At 49.3% G+C, this 15000-nt stretch overlaps 1 protein-coding gene across 1 annotated transcript in view; it reads right to left on the bottom strand.

Annotated features, from left to right (window-relative positions):
• The window catches only part of LOC129835904 (regulating synaptic membrane exocytosis protein 1-like), an 84889-nt gene that overhangs the window by 47526 nt on the left and 22363 nt on the right, over positions 1 to 15000 (bottom strand). The gene's annotated exons all lie outside the window — the stretch shown is intronic.

The raw sequence follows: 15000 nt of genomic DNA, 5'->3' as shown, positions 1-15000 counted from the left end.
TGGGCGCAAACTGGAGGAAATCGCTGCTCTCGTGAGAAGAGTGAGGCAGCCACAGCCCAGGAGCGCTGGTATGAGGAGGCAGCTAGGAGACGTGGATGGAAGCCGGAGATTCAAGCTCGTAACCGGAATTATGTGGGGACACGTCTTGCACGGAAGCCCGAAAAGCCCGTGAGTAACTCCCAAAAATTTCTTGGGGGGGGGCTAAGGGGTTGTGGGCCAAGGGCAGGTAGGAGACCTGCGCCCACTTCCCAGGCTAACCGTGGAGAGCGGGAGTACGGGCAGACACCGTGTTACGCAGTAGAGCGCACGGTGTCTCCTGTACGTGTGCATAGCCCAGTGCGGGTTATTCCACCTCCCCGCACTGGTAGGGCTAGATTGGGCATTGAGCCAGGTGTCATGAGGCCGGCTCAACGCGTCTGGTCTCCAGTGCGTCTCCTCGGGCCGGCATACATGGCACCTGCCTTACGCATGGTTTCCTCGGTTCGCCTGCATAGCCCAGTGCGGGCTATTCCACCTCGCCGCACTGGCAGGGCGACCGGGAGCATTCAACCAGGTAAGGTTGGGCAGGCTCAATGCTCAAGAGAGCCAGTACGCCTGCACGGTCCGGTATTTCCGGCGCCACCTCCCCGCCCCAGCCTAGTACCTACAGTGCCTATATTACGCACTAGGCTACCAGTGCATTTCCAGAGCCCTGTTCCTCCTCCACGCACTCTCTCTATAGTGCGTGTATCCAGTTCGGTGCCTCCAGTTCCGGTCCCACGCACTAAGCCACCTGTGCGTCTCCCAAGTCCTGTACACACTGTCACTTCTCCCCGTACTAGTCCTGAGGTGCGTGCCCTCAGCCAGGTGCCACCAGTGCCGGTACCACGCACCAGGTATAGAGTACGCTTTGAGAGTTCAGTGTGCCCTGTCTCTGCTCCCCGCACTAGTAGGAGGGTGCTTATCATTAGCACGGTGCCTCCAGTTCCGGCACCACGCACCAGGTCTACAGTGCGCCATATCCGGCCAGAGCCATCCGTCTCCCCAGCGCCATCTGAGCCATCCGTCTCCCCAGCGCCATCTGAGCCATCCGTCTCCCCAGCGCCATCTGAGCCATCCGTCTCCCCAGCGCCATCTGAGCCATCTGTCTCCTCAGCGCCATCTGAGCCATCCGTCTCCCCAGCGCCATCTGAGCCATCCGTCTGCCAGGAGCCTGCAAAGCCGCCCGTCTGCCATGAGCCTGCAAAGCCGCCCGTCTGCCATGAGCCTACAGAGCCGTCAGCCAGACAGGAGCCGCTAGAGCCATCAGCCAGACAGGAGCCGCTAGAGCCGTCAGCCAGACAGGATCTGCCAGAGCCGCCAACCAGACAGGATCTGCCAGAGCCGCCAACCAGACAGGATCTGCCAGAGCCGCCAACCAGACAGGATCTGCCAGAGCCGCCAACCAGACAGGATCTGCCAGAGCCGCCAACCAGACAGGATCTGCCAGAGCCGCTAACCAGACAGGATCTGCCAGAGCCGCCAGCGAGCCATGAGCAGCCAGAGCCGTCAGTGAGCCATGAGCAGCCAGAGCCGTCAGTGAGCCATGAGCAGCCAGAGCCGTCAGTGAGCCATGAGCAGCCAGAGCCGTCAAAGAGCCATGAGCAGCCAGAGCCGTCAGTGAGCCATGAGCAGCCAGAGCCGTCAGAGAGCCATGAGCAGCCAGAGCCGTCAGAGCGCCATGAGCGTCGTGAGCCGTCAGCCTGCCATGAGCGTCGAGAGCCGTCAGCCTGCCATGAGCGTCGAGAGCCGTCAGCCTGCCATGAGCGTCGAGAGCCGTCAGCCTGCCATGAGCGTCGAGAGCCGTCAGCCTGCCATGAGCGTAGAGAGCCGTCAGTCTGCCATGAGCGTCGAGAGCCGTCAGCCAGCATGGACCTGCCAGAGCCGTCCAAACAGGACCTGCCAGAGTCCTTCAGCCGGGATCTGCCCCTTGTCCCGGTGTTGCCCCTTGTCCCGGTGCTGTCCCTTGTCCCGGTGCTGCCCCTTGTCCCGGTGCTGCCCCTTGTCCCGGTGCTGCCCCTTGTCCCGGTGCTGCCCCTTGTCCCGGTGCTGCCCCTTGTCCCGGTGCTGCCCCTTGTCCCGGTGCTGCCCCTTGTCCCGGTGCTGCCCCTTGTCCCGGTGCTGCCCCTTATTCCAGTGATGGTCCTTATCCTGGTGCTGCCCCTTGTTTTTGTGCTGCCCCTTGTCCCGGTGCTACCCCTTGTCCCGGTGCTGCCCCTTGTTCCGGTGCTAGCTGATTATTTAGGGGAAGGTAATGTTTGGGTGGTCAGTGGTAGGGGTAGACAGAAGAGGGGAGTGACTATGGTGGGATGGGGACAGCGTCCGGAACCGGAACCACCACCGTGGTCAACTGCCCACCCGGACCCTCCCCTGGACTTTGTGCTGGTGCGCCCGGCGTTCGCACCTTGGGGGGGGGGGGTACTGTAACAGTCCTGACCTATTTATGTTAGTTTTTATGTGTTTTTGGTCAGGGCATGTGTTTTGGGTGGGCAGTCTATGTTACCTGTTTCTATGTTGGTTTCGGTTTGCCTGGTATGGCTCTTGATTAGAGGCAGGTGGTTTGCATTTTCCTCTAATCAAGAGTCATATTTAGGTAGGGCATTATCACTGTGTGTTTGTGGGTGATTGTCTCCTGTGATGTCTTCGTTGTGTTAGATGTATTCACTTACGGAGCTGTTTGGCTGTTCGTCTGTTTCGATGTACGTTCCTGTTCGTGAGTTTACGTTTGTCATGTGAGTTTATGTTCAGGTTCCGTTTTACGTCGTTTTGTTATTTTGTAGTTTTGAAAGTGTTTTGTTTAGTTTTCGTGTTGCCATCGGCATCGTTGTAATTTATAATAAAGATGGCATATTTCCCTGAACCCGCATTTTGGTTAGAAGATCCTTCTCTCCTCACCTCATCTGAGGATGAGGAAAGCGACAGCTATGACAGTAAATATGATCGGTCGTGCGATGTTTTGGTATAAATCCAATTTGGCTTTTACTCAAGACATTGTGCTTATTAAGGAAGTTTAGAACTCTTACATTTATAATACTACAGAAAACCTTCCCCAGGTTACTGTTCACACAAATGCCTCTGTAATTGTTAGGGTCAAATTTGTCTCCGTTTTTAAAGATTGGGGTTATGAGTCCTTGATTCCAGATGTCAGGGAAATAACCTACACTCAGGATCAAATTAAACAGTTTTAATATGGCCAATTGAAATTTTGCACTAGTGAGTTTGAGCATCTCATTTAGGATGCCATCAGGTCCGCATGCCTTTTTAAATTTGAGAGCCTGAAGTTTCTTATAGAGCTCCTGGTCAGTAATTGGGGAGTCCAGTGGATTTTGGTTGTCCTTTATAGCTTTTTCTAATCCATTCAACTTCTCATGAATTTGGCGTTGTTCTGCGTTTGTGTCAATTTGAACGGTGTTGTAGAGTGTTTTAAAATGGGTTGTCCATATGTCACCATTTTGTATCGCTAATTCCTCTTGTTTAGATTTCTTGAATTTTTTCCAATTTTGCCAGAAGTTGTTTGTGTTTATGGACTCCTCAATTAGCATCAGCTGCTTTCTGTTGTACTGGGCTTTTTTGGTTTTGAGTGTACGTTTATAGAGTTTTAAAGTCTCACAGTAATGAAGGCGTAATTCACCATTATTTGGGTCTCTGTGATTTTGGTTGGATAGTGTTCTAATTTTTTTTCTTATAATTTTACAATCTGCATCAAACCAGTTGTCATCTGTGATCTTTTTTGTTTTGTTTTTTATCAATTTCAATTGTGCTTCTTTTGCCGTTTGCCTGAATATATAGTTGATGTTTTGTACTGCTAGATTGATGCCTTCTTTACTGTGAGTGAATGTGGTATCCAGAAAGTTATCTAAGAGTGTTTGGATATTTTGGTTCCAGGTTGCTTTCTGGTATTCTTCTGTGCTGTTTTGGGCCCATCTGTATGAATTTCTGATGTTGTACAGCTTACTGGGCTGTGAATGTGTGGTTGTTTCCATGTCTGTTCTTTTGAGGAACAATGTAATTTGGCTGTGATCAGACAGAGGTGTTAGTGGCTTGACAGTGAATGAGCTGAGAGAGAAAGGGTCAATGTCTGTGATCATATAGTCTACTGTACTGTGGCCAAGAGGTGAGCAGTAGGTGAATCTCCCCAAAGAGTCCCCCCGTAACCTACCATTGACAAAGTACAGACCCAGGCTTCTACAGAGCTGCAAAAGATCCCTTCCGTTTTTGTTGACGGTGCTGTCACTGTTGTTTCTATGGGGGAGATTAAGGCAGTTAGAAACAGTATGGCCTGTAATAAAGCTGTCCCCTCGTGTGCTCGTTAGATCAGGTAGTGTTCCTGTGCGCGCATTTGTGTCCCCACAGATGAGCACATTTCCCTGGGCCTGGAAATGGCACGTCTCTTCCTCAAGGGTAGGGAAGATCTCCTCTGAGTAATATGGGGATTCTGAGGGGGGGATATAAATTGCGCAAAGGAACACATCTTTTTCTGTCAGTACAAGTTCTTTTTTCAGTTTTAACCAAATGTGATATTTGCCAATTTTGAGGGGGTCAATTAGATGTTGTAGTTCGGATTTGTACCAAATGATCAGTCCTCCAGAGTCTCTGCCTCTATTGACAGAGCTGTGTTTCTGTGACGGTACAATTACCTCTCTGTAACCTGTGGGACAGTGAGTGACAATGTCAGCCTTACACCATGTCTCCTGCAGAATGATGACATCAACATCTTTAAGGTTTTTGTTGAACTCCAGTGCTAAACTCTTCAGTCCAAAGGTTGATGAGTTTAGGCCCTGAATGTTCCACATGCTAACTGATAGCGATTTCATGTTACAAAAGAAAGAATAGCAGTCAGAAATACTGTGACTACTAACTATTAAGTTGTTAACTATTAAGTTGTTAAGAGCGAGATAAACAGGATAACAGCTAACATTCTTTCTGTTATATATATAAACATTCCTATTCATTGAACAAGTACATTTGAGTACAATAGGTGTGTGTGTGTGTGTGTGTGTGTGTGTGTGTGTGTGTGTGTGTGTGTGTGTGTGTGTGTGTGTGTGTGTGTGTGTGTGTGTGTGTGTGTGTGTGTGTTTAGTGCAGTTTAGTGCAGATGTATTGGAGGAGCTGTTTAATCTCACTTAATCCTACAAGGTTCTCCTGTCCTCTGACGACCTCTGCGTAGCTGCGCTGGTCCTGCTGTTGGGCCCTGTGGAGTGGAGGGGGACCAGGTCTGGGCCGTGGGGCTTCCTCTCTGGTCTGGTAGGGGTGGTGGTCTGATGCGGGGTAGTAGGCTGGGCCCGGTCCGGTCTGGCTAAGCCGATGGAAGTGGTGATGGTCTGGTGGTGGGTGGGGCCTGTGGGGTGCGCTGGGTCTGGTGTGGCGTTGAAGGGGCCTGGGGCTCCTTGTTGGTGCAGTGGTCTGGTAGGGGTCTCTGGGTGGTCCTCTGTCCAATACGGCATGAGGTGTTTGTCTACCAAGTGCCACGTCCTTTAGAGACTTGGTAAACATCCCTAATGTCTGTTTCCTCAGATGGGAGTGGTCGTGCAGATGCTCTGGGGTGATTGTTGGGTGGTGAGCAACGTGTACGTTCGGGAGTAGGCCACACCCTCTGGTGATGTCAGCGTTGACTTTCTGAATGGTATGGGGATGAAAGTCTTTGCGGGGCAGCAGAGTGGAGATGGTGATGTGGGAGTTGGGGAACCGCTCAGAGGCCCTCTCTGCTATTCTGTTGACCAGGCTGCCTACTCTCTCCTGCTCCTCTCGCAGGTTGTTGGTGCCGGTGTGAATAATAATGTGGCCTGGTGTGCCAAAGTCAGGCTGGGACAGGATGTGGAGTGCATCCTGTGTTTTTGGGCAACATATTTTGCGCACCTTGTGTTGTGGGAAGAGTTTATCTTCTTGGAGGAATTTCCCATTTGAGTCAATGAGGATGGCCACCTCAGCGGGTTTTACCAGATTATTGCGTTTACGGTCTGGGGCTGGAGTACACAGGGCCTGTGTACATGGAGGGGCGTGTGGGGGTGTGTCAGGGGGGGCCAGAGAGCTTCTCTCTGTAGTAGGTGTTTCCATGTGAGCCTTCTTGTTGACTGGGGGTGTGGGTAAAGTGTTGTCGGTATGGGGGGGGGTTGTGGGTAAAGGTGGGTCAGTGGGGGTGTTAGGGGTGGTGGGGTTGTTAGGGGTGGTGGGGGGCTGCAGCTTCTCTCTAGGAGTCTCTACAGTCTGCTCTCTGTGCTGCAGCACCCTCTTGATGCCAGACAACTCCTTTGCCATCTCCTCCTTTACCTGCACCAGCTCTCTCCTCATGGTGGCCTTTACCTCCTCAAGAGCTGTGGTAAGGCTCTCTCTCAGCTCCTGGACAGAGTTCTTCAGCTGGGTCCTGCACTGGTTGATCTGGTCCTGTAGAAGCTCTGTGTCTGGGCTGGTGGTGGTGTAGCTGAGGGGCTGCTCCTTCAGCTCAGTAACCCATACCTCTATCACAGCCAGCCTGTCTCTCAACAGGCTGATGGTGGTGTGGTCTTGGCTCTGGTGGTTGTAGGCAGGCAGGGGGGAGGATGGTCCTGCTGTTGGGGTGCCTGAGGTGAGGGGAGAGGTCGGGGTGCTGTCCTTTTCTTTGTTGCTTTCCGCTATCTTCGTTAGGGTGGGGAAGTCCTGCACAACAGAGCTGAGTGCAGCCTCACTGCCCTGGACCATGACAGTGCCGTTCTGATACATATTTACCGTCAGAAACCTGTTTTCCTGGTCCTTATCGCTGTCCTCAAAAATGTGGATTTGCCTTCCCTTGCAGATGCCTTTCTTCGTGGTATAGCTGAAATGCCTGGTTACAGCTGCATGCCAGGCAGTAGTGTGGTCTGTGTAAAATAACAGGTTTGTAACAGTCCTGTTTTGTGAGCAGTCGGCAAACAAAGTTTCTGGGTTCTCCCTCAGAATTCTGTGTTTAAAATTGATTCTTCCTTTCTCTGATTTGATTTCTGCTGGGTATTCAAAAAAAAGCGGGGAAAGTCTCTCAGTTTCTGTCGCTGCTAACGCTGCTAGCGCTGCCTCAGTGGCCATGTTGCTATGGTTACCACCAGTAAACAGTTAGAGCAAGACGTTAAGCTAACTGACCGATTTGAATTTGGCTAGCTACCACGATAAAGATTGGTCTTTTAACTCACTCTCTCTCAATCTTTTCCTCCTGTGTTGATCTTCAGTTGTACAATTTGATTACCTATACATTTTTGCTAATTGAATCGTGTCAATCTCGCTCTTAACAACCAAAAAGTTATAACAAGTCAGGAGCTGTTCCTCTGCATGACCTCTCTCTCTCTCTTTCTCTCTCTCTCTCTCTCTGTCTCTCTCTCTGTCTCTCTCTCTGTCTCTCTGTCTCTCTGTCTCTCTGTCTCTCTCTGTCTCTCTCTGTCTCTCTCTGTCTCTCTCTGTCTCTCTGTCTCTCTGTCTCTCTGTCTCTCTTTTTTTGCATCACTCCCTTTTCTTTTTCCATCTTATTTTAGTATAAACAACCCCTCCAATACCAAACAAAGTGTTCTTGATTCCAAACCCCGGTCTGACACAGCATGTGACATTTAACATCTGACACCTTACATAAATGTTTTGCTACTACTGACACACACACGCACACGCACACGCACACACATTCACACACACACAGGGATCTACACTAAATCAGACTCACAATCCACAACAGTCAGATGTAGGTGAACCCTTGCAGTACATTATTAGAAAGGTACTCTATAATCCTGTGTGTGTGTGCGTGCGTGTGTGTGTGTGAGAGAGAGAGAGCGAGAGAGAGAGAGAGAGAGAGAGAGTAAAACAAAAAAAGGCAAACAATATATGTTCCGAGGTCACCGCTGGCAAGAAACTTTGGCCAACATTGAAAACGCTCATCCACCATTTTGCCTCACATCTGGACCTTGAATCACTAATCAAGGTCCAGATGTCACCAATACAAATGGACAACATTTGCGAGGCAGTGCAGAACCCTAAGACCTGCTGTTTTTCCATGGAAGCCACAGATAATCCAGGAGTAATCCTGGTATTAGATCACCCTCTGATAGGAGGCAGCCAGTCGGCTGGATGGAGTCATAGTCGGGCAGATTGCAGCAAACACAAAGCCTTTACACACACTCCCACTTCCAACAGCAACATATCACATGACCAGAAGAAACCCCAGAGACTAGAGACAGAGAGACAGACAGAGAGAAAGAGAGAGAGAGAGAACAAGAGACAGAGACAAAGAGACAGACAGAGAAAGAGAGAGAGAGAACAAGAGAGACAGAGACAAAGACAGAGAGAGAGACACAAACAGAGAGCTAGAGACAGAGAGCTAGAGACAGAGAGAGAGGTAGAGACAGAGAGAGAGCTAGAGACAGAGAGAGGTAGAGACAGAGAGAGAGCTAGAGACAGAGAGCTAGAGACAGAGAGAGCGCTCGAGACAGAGAGAGCGCTAGAGACAAACAGAGAGCTAGAGACAGAGAGAGAGCTAGAGACAGAGAGAGAGCTAGAGACAGAGAGAGAGCTAGAGACAAACAGAGAGCTAGAGACAAACAGAGAGCTAGAGACAGAGAGAGAGCTAGAGACAGAGAGAGAGGTAGAGACAGAGAGAGGTAGAGACAGAGAGAGAGCTAGAGACAGAGAGAGAGCTAGAGACAGAGAGAGAGGTAGAGACAGAGAGAGAGCTAGAGACAAACAGAGAGCTAGAGACAAACAGAGAGCTAGAGACAAAGAGAGAGCTAGAGACAAAGAGAGAGCTAGAGACAAAGAGAGAGCTAGAGCCAGACAGAGAGCTAGAGACAGAGAGAGAGAGCTAGAGACAGAGAGAGCGCTAGAGACAGAGAGAGAGCTAGAGATAAACAGAGAGCTAGAGACAAACAGAGAGCTAGAGACAGAGAGAGAGCTAGAGACAGAGAGAGAGCTAGAGACAGAGAGAAAGAGAGACAGAGAGAGAGAGACAGAGAGCTAGAGACAGAGAGAGAGACAGAGAGAGCGCTAGAGACAGAGAGAGAGCTAGAGACAAACAGAGAGCTAGAGACAAACAGAGAGCTAGAGACAGAGAGAGAGCTAGAGACAGAGAGAGAGGTAGAGACAGAGAGAGAGCTAGAGCCAGAGAGCTAGAGACAGAGAGAGAGAGCTAGAGACAGAGAGAGAGCTAGAGACAGAGAGAAAGAGAGACAGAGAGAGAGACAGAGAGAGAGACAGAGAGCTAGCGACAGAGAGACAGAGACAGAGAGAGACAGAGAGCTAGCGACAGAGAGACAGAGACAGAGAGAGACAGAGACAGAGACGGAGAGCTAGAGAGAGAGCTAGAGAGTCAGGAGGGAAGCAGCATGTAATGTGAGCAGAAGAAACCCCCAGAGACTAGATAGTGAGTGAGTGTGCGTGTGCATGATTGAGTGTAGAACAACAATGAAAAAATCAGTGCTGAAATCTCAGAGATTCTATTGTATTGCTGCTAGTTCCTGGAAAGACTAACACACTCTGTAACCATAGTTACCGCATGTTGTTACATTCCACCCAGGGAATCCCCATTCTCTGTCTTCAGGTACAGCTGAGAAAGGTCAACAAAAGGTCAGGCTCTATAGTGTAACTAAATGCTTTACCACAGTAGAGTACATTATGAAAGAGAAGGCTCATTCCCTAGTAACATACATAGCAACGACATCTAGATACAAGAAGAAATGGAAGAGCCAAAAAAGCCTGTGTTGTGTTTATTTTTTGGCATTTGTGACAGTAAAGGATTTGAATGATCATGTGGTGTCAACATGTGGGTTATTTTCTTTCCAAGTAAATTGCGCTAAAAGTCTTTCTAAGAGTAATGGAAGAGGATTATAGCCATTATACTGGCTGGTTTCCTAAAGAGGATAGTTCAGGATAGAAGACTAAAGTCACTGGATTCATAGAGGTTGAGAGGTCAAAAGGCTGACTGCTGACCGACTGGTTTCCTCCTACAGGGGGGGGGGGGGGGGGGGGGTCAGTGACTAGCTCATTATCACACTAATTACCAGCTATATCATTTGGCTAATGACCATCCAATCAAAAACTGATCAGAGCCTCTGGGTGGGGCTGTGGGGAACAGGGATGCACAGGGATGCACCTGATTTATCAACTACTCGCCAAGCCCTCAAATAGTTGAACCGGGTGTGTTAGTGCTGGGTTAGAACAAACATGTGTACGGTCTGAATTGAAAAACCCTGCTCTAGCCTACCCAGCCGGCCCCTGCACCATCTATGCAATGTACTGTGCTATAATGTGATGGGCTATGATCTTGTCTCCATTGACTAGTGTGAAGGGAACAGGCAAGGACCACGAGTAGTGAGTCACTGCTGTCAGCGTGTCCTCACAGGTGAGATGGATGGGGTTTCCCTCCAGGGGCAAGGGGGCGGTATGACAAGGGCACGTTCACAATGACAGCTTGACGTATGGAGGCGGCAACAAGCAATGCACTACCCATAATTCAGTGGGCTATAAATCCTAGGTAAGGATGAAAGAGTGCCACAAAGGAGATGAGTGTCCATTGGGGCTGTACATAAGCACACCCAGACCCCCCCTCCCCCCCGTTTACACACACAAATGCACACACACGTACACAAACACATGCACACACACACACTAAGTGACAGTACATATGATAAACAAACACTCCAATTCTATCACACCCAGACCCATCCATGCAGAAACACAAACACACACGCACACACACACACACACACACACACACACACACACACACACACACACACACACACACACACACACACACACACACACACACACACACACACACACATGGGCCATATCGACTGTTAAACACCGGATCAATAGTGTAAATAATTTACTTTGGGTCTCTGCTGATGTTGCAAAAGCCTACCTCTGTGTGTGTGTGTGTGTGTGTGTGTGTATGTGTGTGTGTGTGTGTGTGTGTGTGTGTGTGTGTGTGTGTGTGTGTGTGTGTGTGTGTGTGTGTGTGTGTGTGTGTGTGTGTGTGTGTTTCATGTGTGTGTGTGTTGGGCCAGACATAGGTTTCCCTCTGACAAGGCATCAGTGGGTCGATACCCAGGACAAGTTTAGCCCGGCCCCCCCTCCCAATACAGGCTTTTCTGTGAATTAGACCGGATGATCTGTGAGTGTGTACATGTGTGCATGTGTGTCTGTGTGTCTGTGCGGCTGGGACTGGTCTCACTCACACTGGGAGTGTGTTTGTTTTTTAATGTGCCCTCACACATTCACACACACACACTCTCCCCAAGGATGCACTCACTCACACACACACACACATGCTAGACACACATCACAACTGTCACGCCCTGACCTTAGAGATCCTTTTTTATGTCTCTATTTTGGTTTGGTCAGGGCGTGAGTTGGGGTGGGCATTCTATGTTTTGTGTTCTATGTTTTCTATTTCTGTGTGTTTGGCCGGGGGTGGTTCTCAATCAGAGGCAGCTGTCTATCGTTGTCTCTGATTGAGAACCATACTTAGGTCAACAGACGATCGTTACAGAACTACCCACCACCAAAGGACCAAGCAGTTTGGCCAGGACAGGCAGCCCCAATAATTATTTTGGGGGGGGCACACGGGGCGGTCGGTGGAGCCGAGGATGGAACCAGAGCCAGTTGGGGTGAAATTGGAGGTGAACGAGGGGAGCGAAGCAGAGACAGTGAAGGAGTTGATGGGGAGATTGGAGGAGAGAGCTATGAGAGAGCTGCTGTGTTGGTACATTCGCCCTACGGAGCGTGTCCTCGGGTTGATGTCACCTGAGTCAGCTCTCCATACTCGTCCTGAGGTGTGTGCTAGCCGTCTGGTGAAGACTGTGCCAGCCCCACGCACCAGGCCTCCTGTGCGCCTTCCCAGCCCTGCACGTCTTCTGCCAGCTTGGCGCTCCAGACCTCCAGTGCGCTTCCACAGCCCGGTGAGTCCTGCACCGGCTCTAGGCACGGTTTCCCCAGTTTGCCAGGAGAACCCAGTGCGGCCTGTTCCAGCTCCCCGCACGTGCCGGGCAAAGGTGGGCATGCAGCCAAGAGGAGCGGTACAAGTGGTAAGCACCAGAGCTCCAGTGCTTTCCCACAGCCCGGTTCGACCTATGCCTGCGCTCTGGAGGTGCCTGGCTAGAGTGGGCATTCAGCCTGGAAGAGTGGTGCCAAGGCTACGCACCAGATCTCCAGTGCTCCCCCACAGCCCAGTGTATCCAGTGCCTGCGACCTGTCCGGAGCTGCCAGAGTCTCCCTCCTGTCCGGAGCTGCCAGAGTGTCACTCCTGTCCGGAGCTGCCAGAGTCTCCCTCCTATCCGGAGCTGCCAGAGTGTCCCTCCTGTCCGGAGCTGCCAGAGTGTTCCTCCTGTCCGGAGCTGCCAGAGTGTCCCTCCTGTCCGGAGCTGCCAGAGTGTCCCTCCTGTCCGGAGCTGCCAGAGTATCCCTCCTGTCCGGAGCTGCCAGAGTCGCCCTCCTGTCCGGAGCTGCCAGAGTCGCCCTCCTGTCCGGGGCCCGCTAGGAGGGTCCACGTCCCGCACCAGAGCCGCCACCGCGGATAGATGCCCACCCAGACCCTCCCCTATAGGTTTAGGTTTTGCGGCCGGAGTCCACACCTTTGGGGGGGGTACTGTCCCGCCCTGACCTTAGAGATCCTTTTTATGTCTCTATTTTGGTTTGGTCAGGGCGTGAGTTGGGGTTGCTGTCTATCGTTGTCTCACATTGAGAACTATACTTAGGTAGCCTTTTCCCACCTGTGTTTTGTGGGTAGTTGTTTTCTGTTTTGTGTTGCTGCACCTGACAGGACTGTTTTGTTTTTGTTCATTCTCTTTGTTATTTTGTTTAGTGTTCTGTTTAAATAAAAAATAACATGAACACTTACGACGCTGCGCTTTGATCCACACCTAATTCAACAGACGATCGTTACAAAAACTGCTGTTACAAGACTCTTATTTACTCTTGTTGATAATTCACAATTTAAACACTTGCCCCCCAATCCCCTTTACTTAATACATGTGTAAATATTGGATTATAAATTGGGCCTTCCTATATTGTACTTATAATACAGCGGTCTCAGCCTCCAGTATTTATGCTGCAATAGTTTATGTGTCGGGGGCTATGATCAGTCTGTTATATCTGGAGTATTTCTCCTGTCTTATCCGGTGTACTGTGTGAATTTAAGTATGCTCTCTCTAATTCTCTCTCTCTCTTTCTCTTTTTCTCTCTCTCTCTCTCTCTCTCTCTCTTTCTTTCTCTCGGAGGACCTGCACCCTAGGACCATGCCTCAGGACTACCTGGCCTGATGACTCCTTGCTGTCCCCAGGCAAACCTGGTCGTGCTGCTGCTCCAGTTTCAACTGTTCTGTCTGCGGCTATGGAACACTAACCTGTTCACCGGATGTGCTACCTGTCCCAGACCTGCTGTTTTTAACTCTCTAGAGACAGCAGGAGCGATAGAGATACTCTGAATGATCGGCTATGAAAAGCCAACTGACATCTACTCCTGAGGTGCTGACCTGTTGCACCCTCTACAACTACTGTGATAATTATTATCTGACCCTGCTGGTCATCTATGAACATTTGAACATCTTGGCCATGTTCTGTTATAATCTCCACCCGGCACAGCCAGAAGAGGACTGGCCACCCCTCATAGCCTGGTTCCTCTCTAGGTTTCTTCCTAGGTTCTGGCCTTTCTAGGGAGTTTTTCCTAGCCACCGTGCTTCTAGGGTTTTAGGCTGGGTTTCTGTGCAGCACATTGTGACATCAGCTAATGTAAGAATGGCTTTATAAATACATTTGATTGATTGATTGATTGATTGACTTATGCTGATATGTTTATTCTATTCTACTGAGCCATTTACTTTATGTTCATATTGTTACGTTTTATTATTTATTTTTGTTGCATTGTCGAGAAGGAATCTGTAAGTAATCATTTCTGTAAGTAATCATCATCAACAATTGATGATTGTTTATACCATGTGTATCCTGTACATTCGACTAATGAAACTTGAAACTTGAAAGTACTACTGTAATGCTATAGAGGACAGGAAGTCTACTGTACTTCTGCCTGTTTCCACTAGATGTCTCTGTACTGCGGTGTGTTGGTTCAATCTCACCTGGTACTGGCCACAGGGATGGAGGGGCTCCTGGACAGATTTAATCATAGAGAAACTATGAGTAGTCTTTTGCAGCCAATCTGTTTATTTAATTGATGAAATTTGGGTTAATTTCAATTGATCCAAAATATACTGGTTCCTTCAGGTTAATTTGATATAATATGCTAAATATAGGCTTCATCAAATGTGATAATGTACGTATGGCTTGTATCTGTATGTGTGACACAACAGGAGGAACCCGAGAGATAGCTCTGTCTCAGGTCCCAGTCAATGAGACATTTCAATGAAGTGAATGAATGGCGGAGCGGAGCGAGACTAGAGACTGAGATCAATAGTAATCATGAGGTGCTGTTGCGTTCAGAGGAGATGACACATGGATGTGTGTTTCTGTGTCTCAGCCAAACTGCTGCAGGGAGAGACACTTGGTGTACACACTGAACGCTACCCTGAGAGTCTCAAACACTGATGTGACTACATTCTAAAAACATAGCCTAGGATGTTACAATGAGAAGGAAAGAGAAAGAGAGGGGAGGGGGAGAGATTGCATACTCTCTTGGGAGATAAATCAGACTTCAAAAATGTTTTCTGTGAGAAACACTTGGCTTACGCACAAACACAGATTTCACCATGAGATCCGCCATCATTGTAGATCTGCCAAATGTATTTGTATTTTTTTTTAATGTTCAATGTTGGACTTAAAACACTGTAAAATCACCAGGAATTAGGGAGAACTAAATTCCGGCCAACTGACCATCCACTCAAGGAAAAATCGGCCCACGGCTGAATGTAATTGGGGACACTTGCTGTAGATAATGGCCACAACATATATAATTATAATTAGCCACAACATATATAGACTACGCAAGCTATAAACAGTGACTACATACATACATAGGCCATACATTGGGGATACATAGTCTCAA

The sequence above is a fragment of the Salvelinus fontinalis genome, chromosome 37 (genome assembly GCF_029448725.1).
Source record: "Salvelinus fontinalis isolate EN_2023a chromosome 37, ASM2944872v1, whole genome shotgun sequence".
NCBI classification, from domain to species: Eukaryota; Metazoa; Chordata; class Actinopteri; order Salmoniformes; family Salmonidae; genus Salvelinus; species Salvelinus fontinalis.
This window is presented reverse-complemented; position numbering and strand designations above follow the sequence as displayed.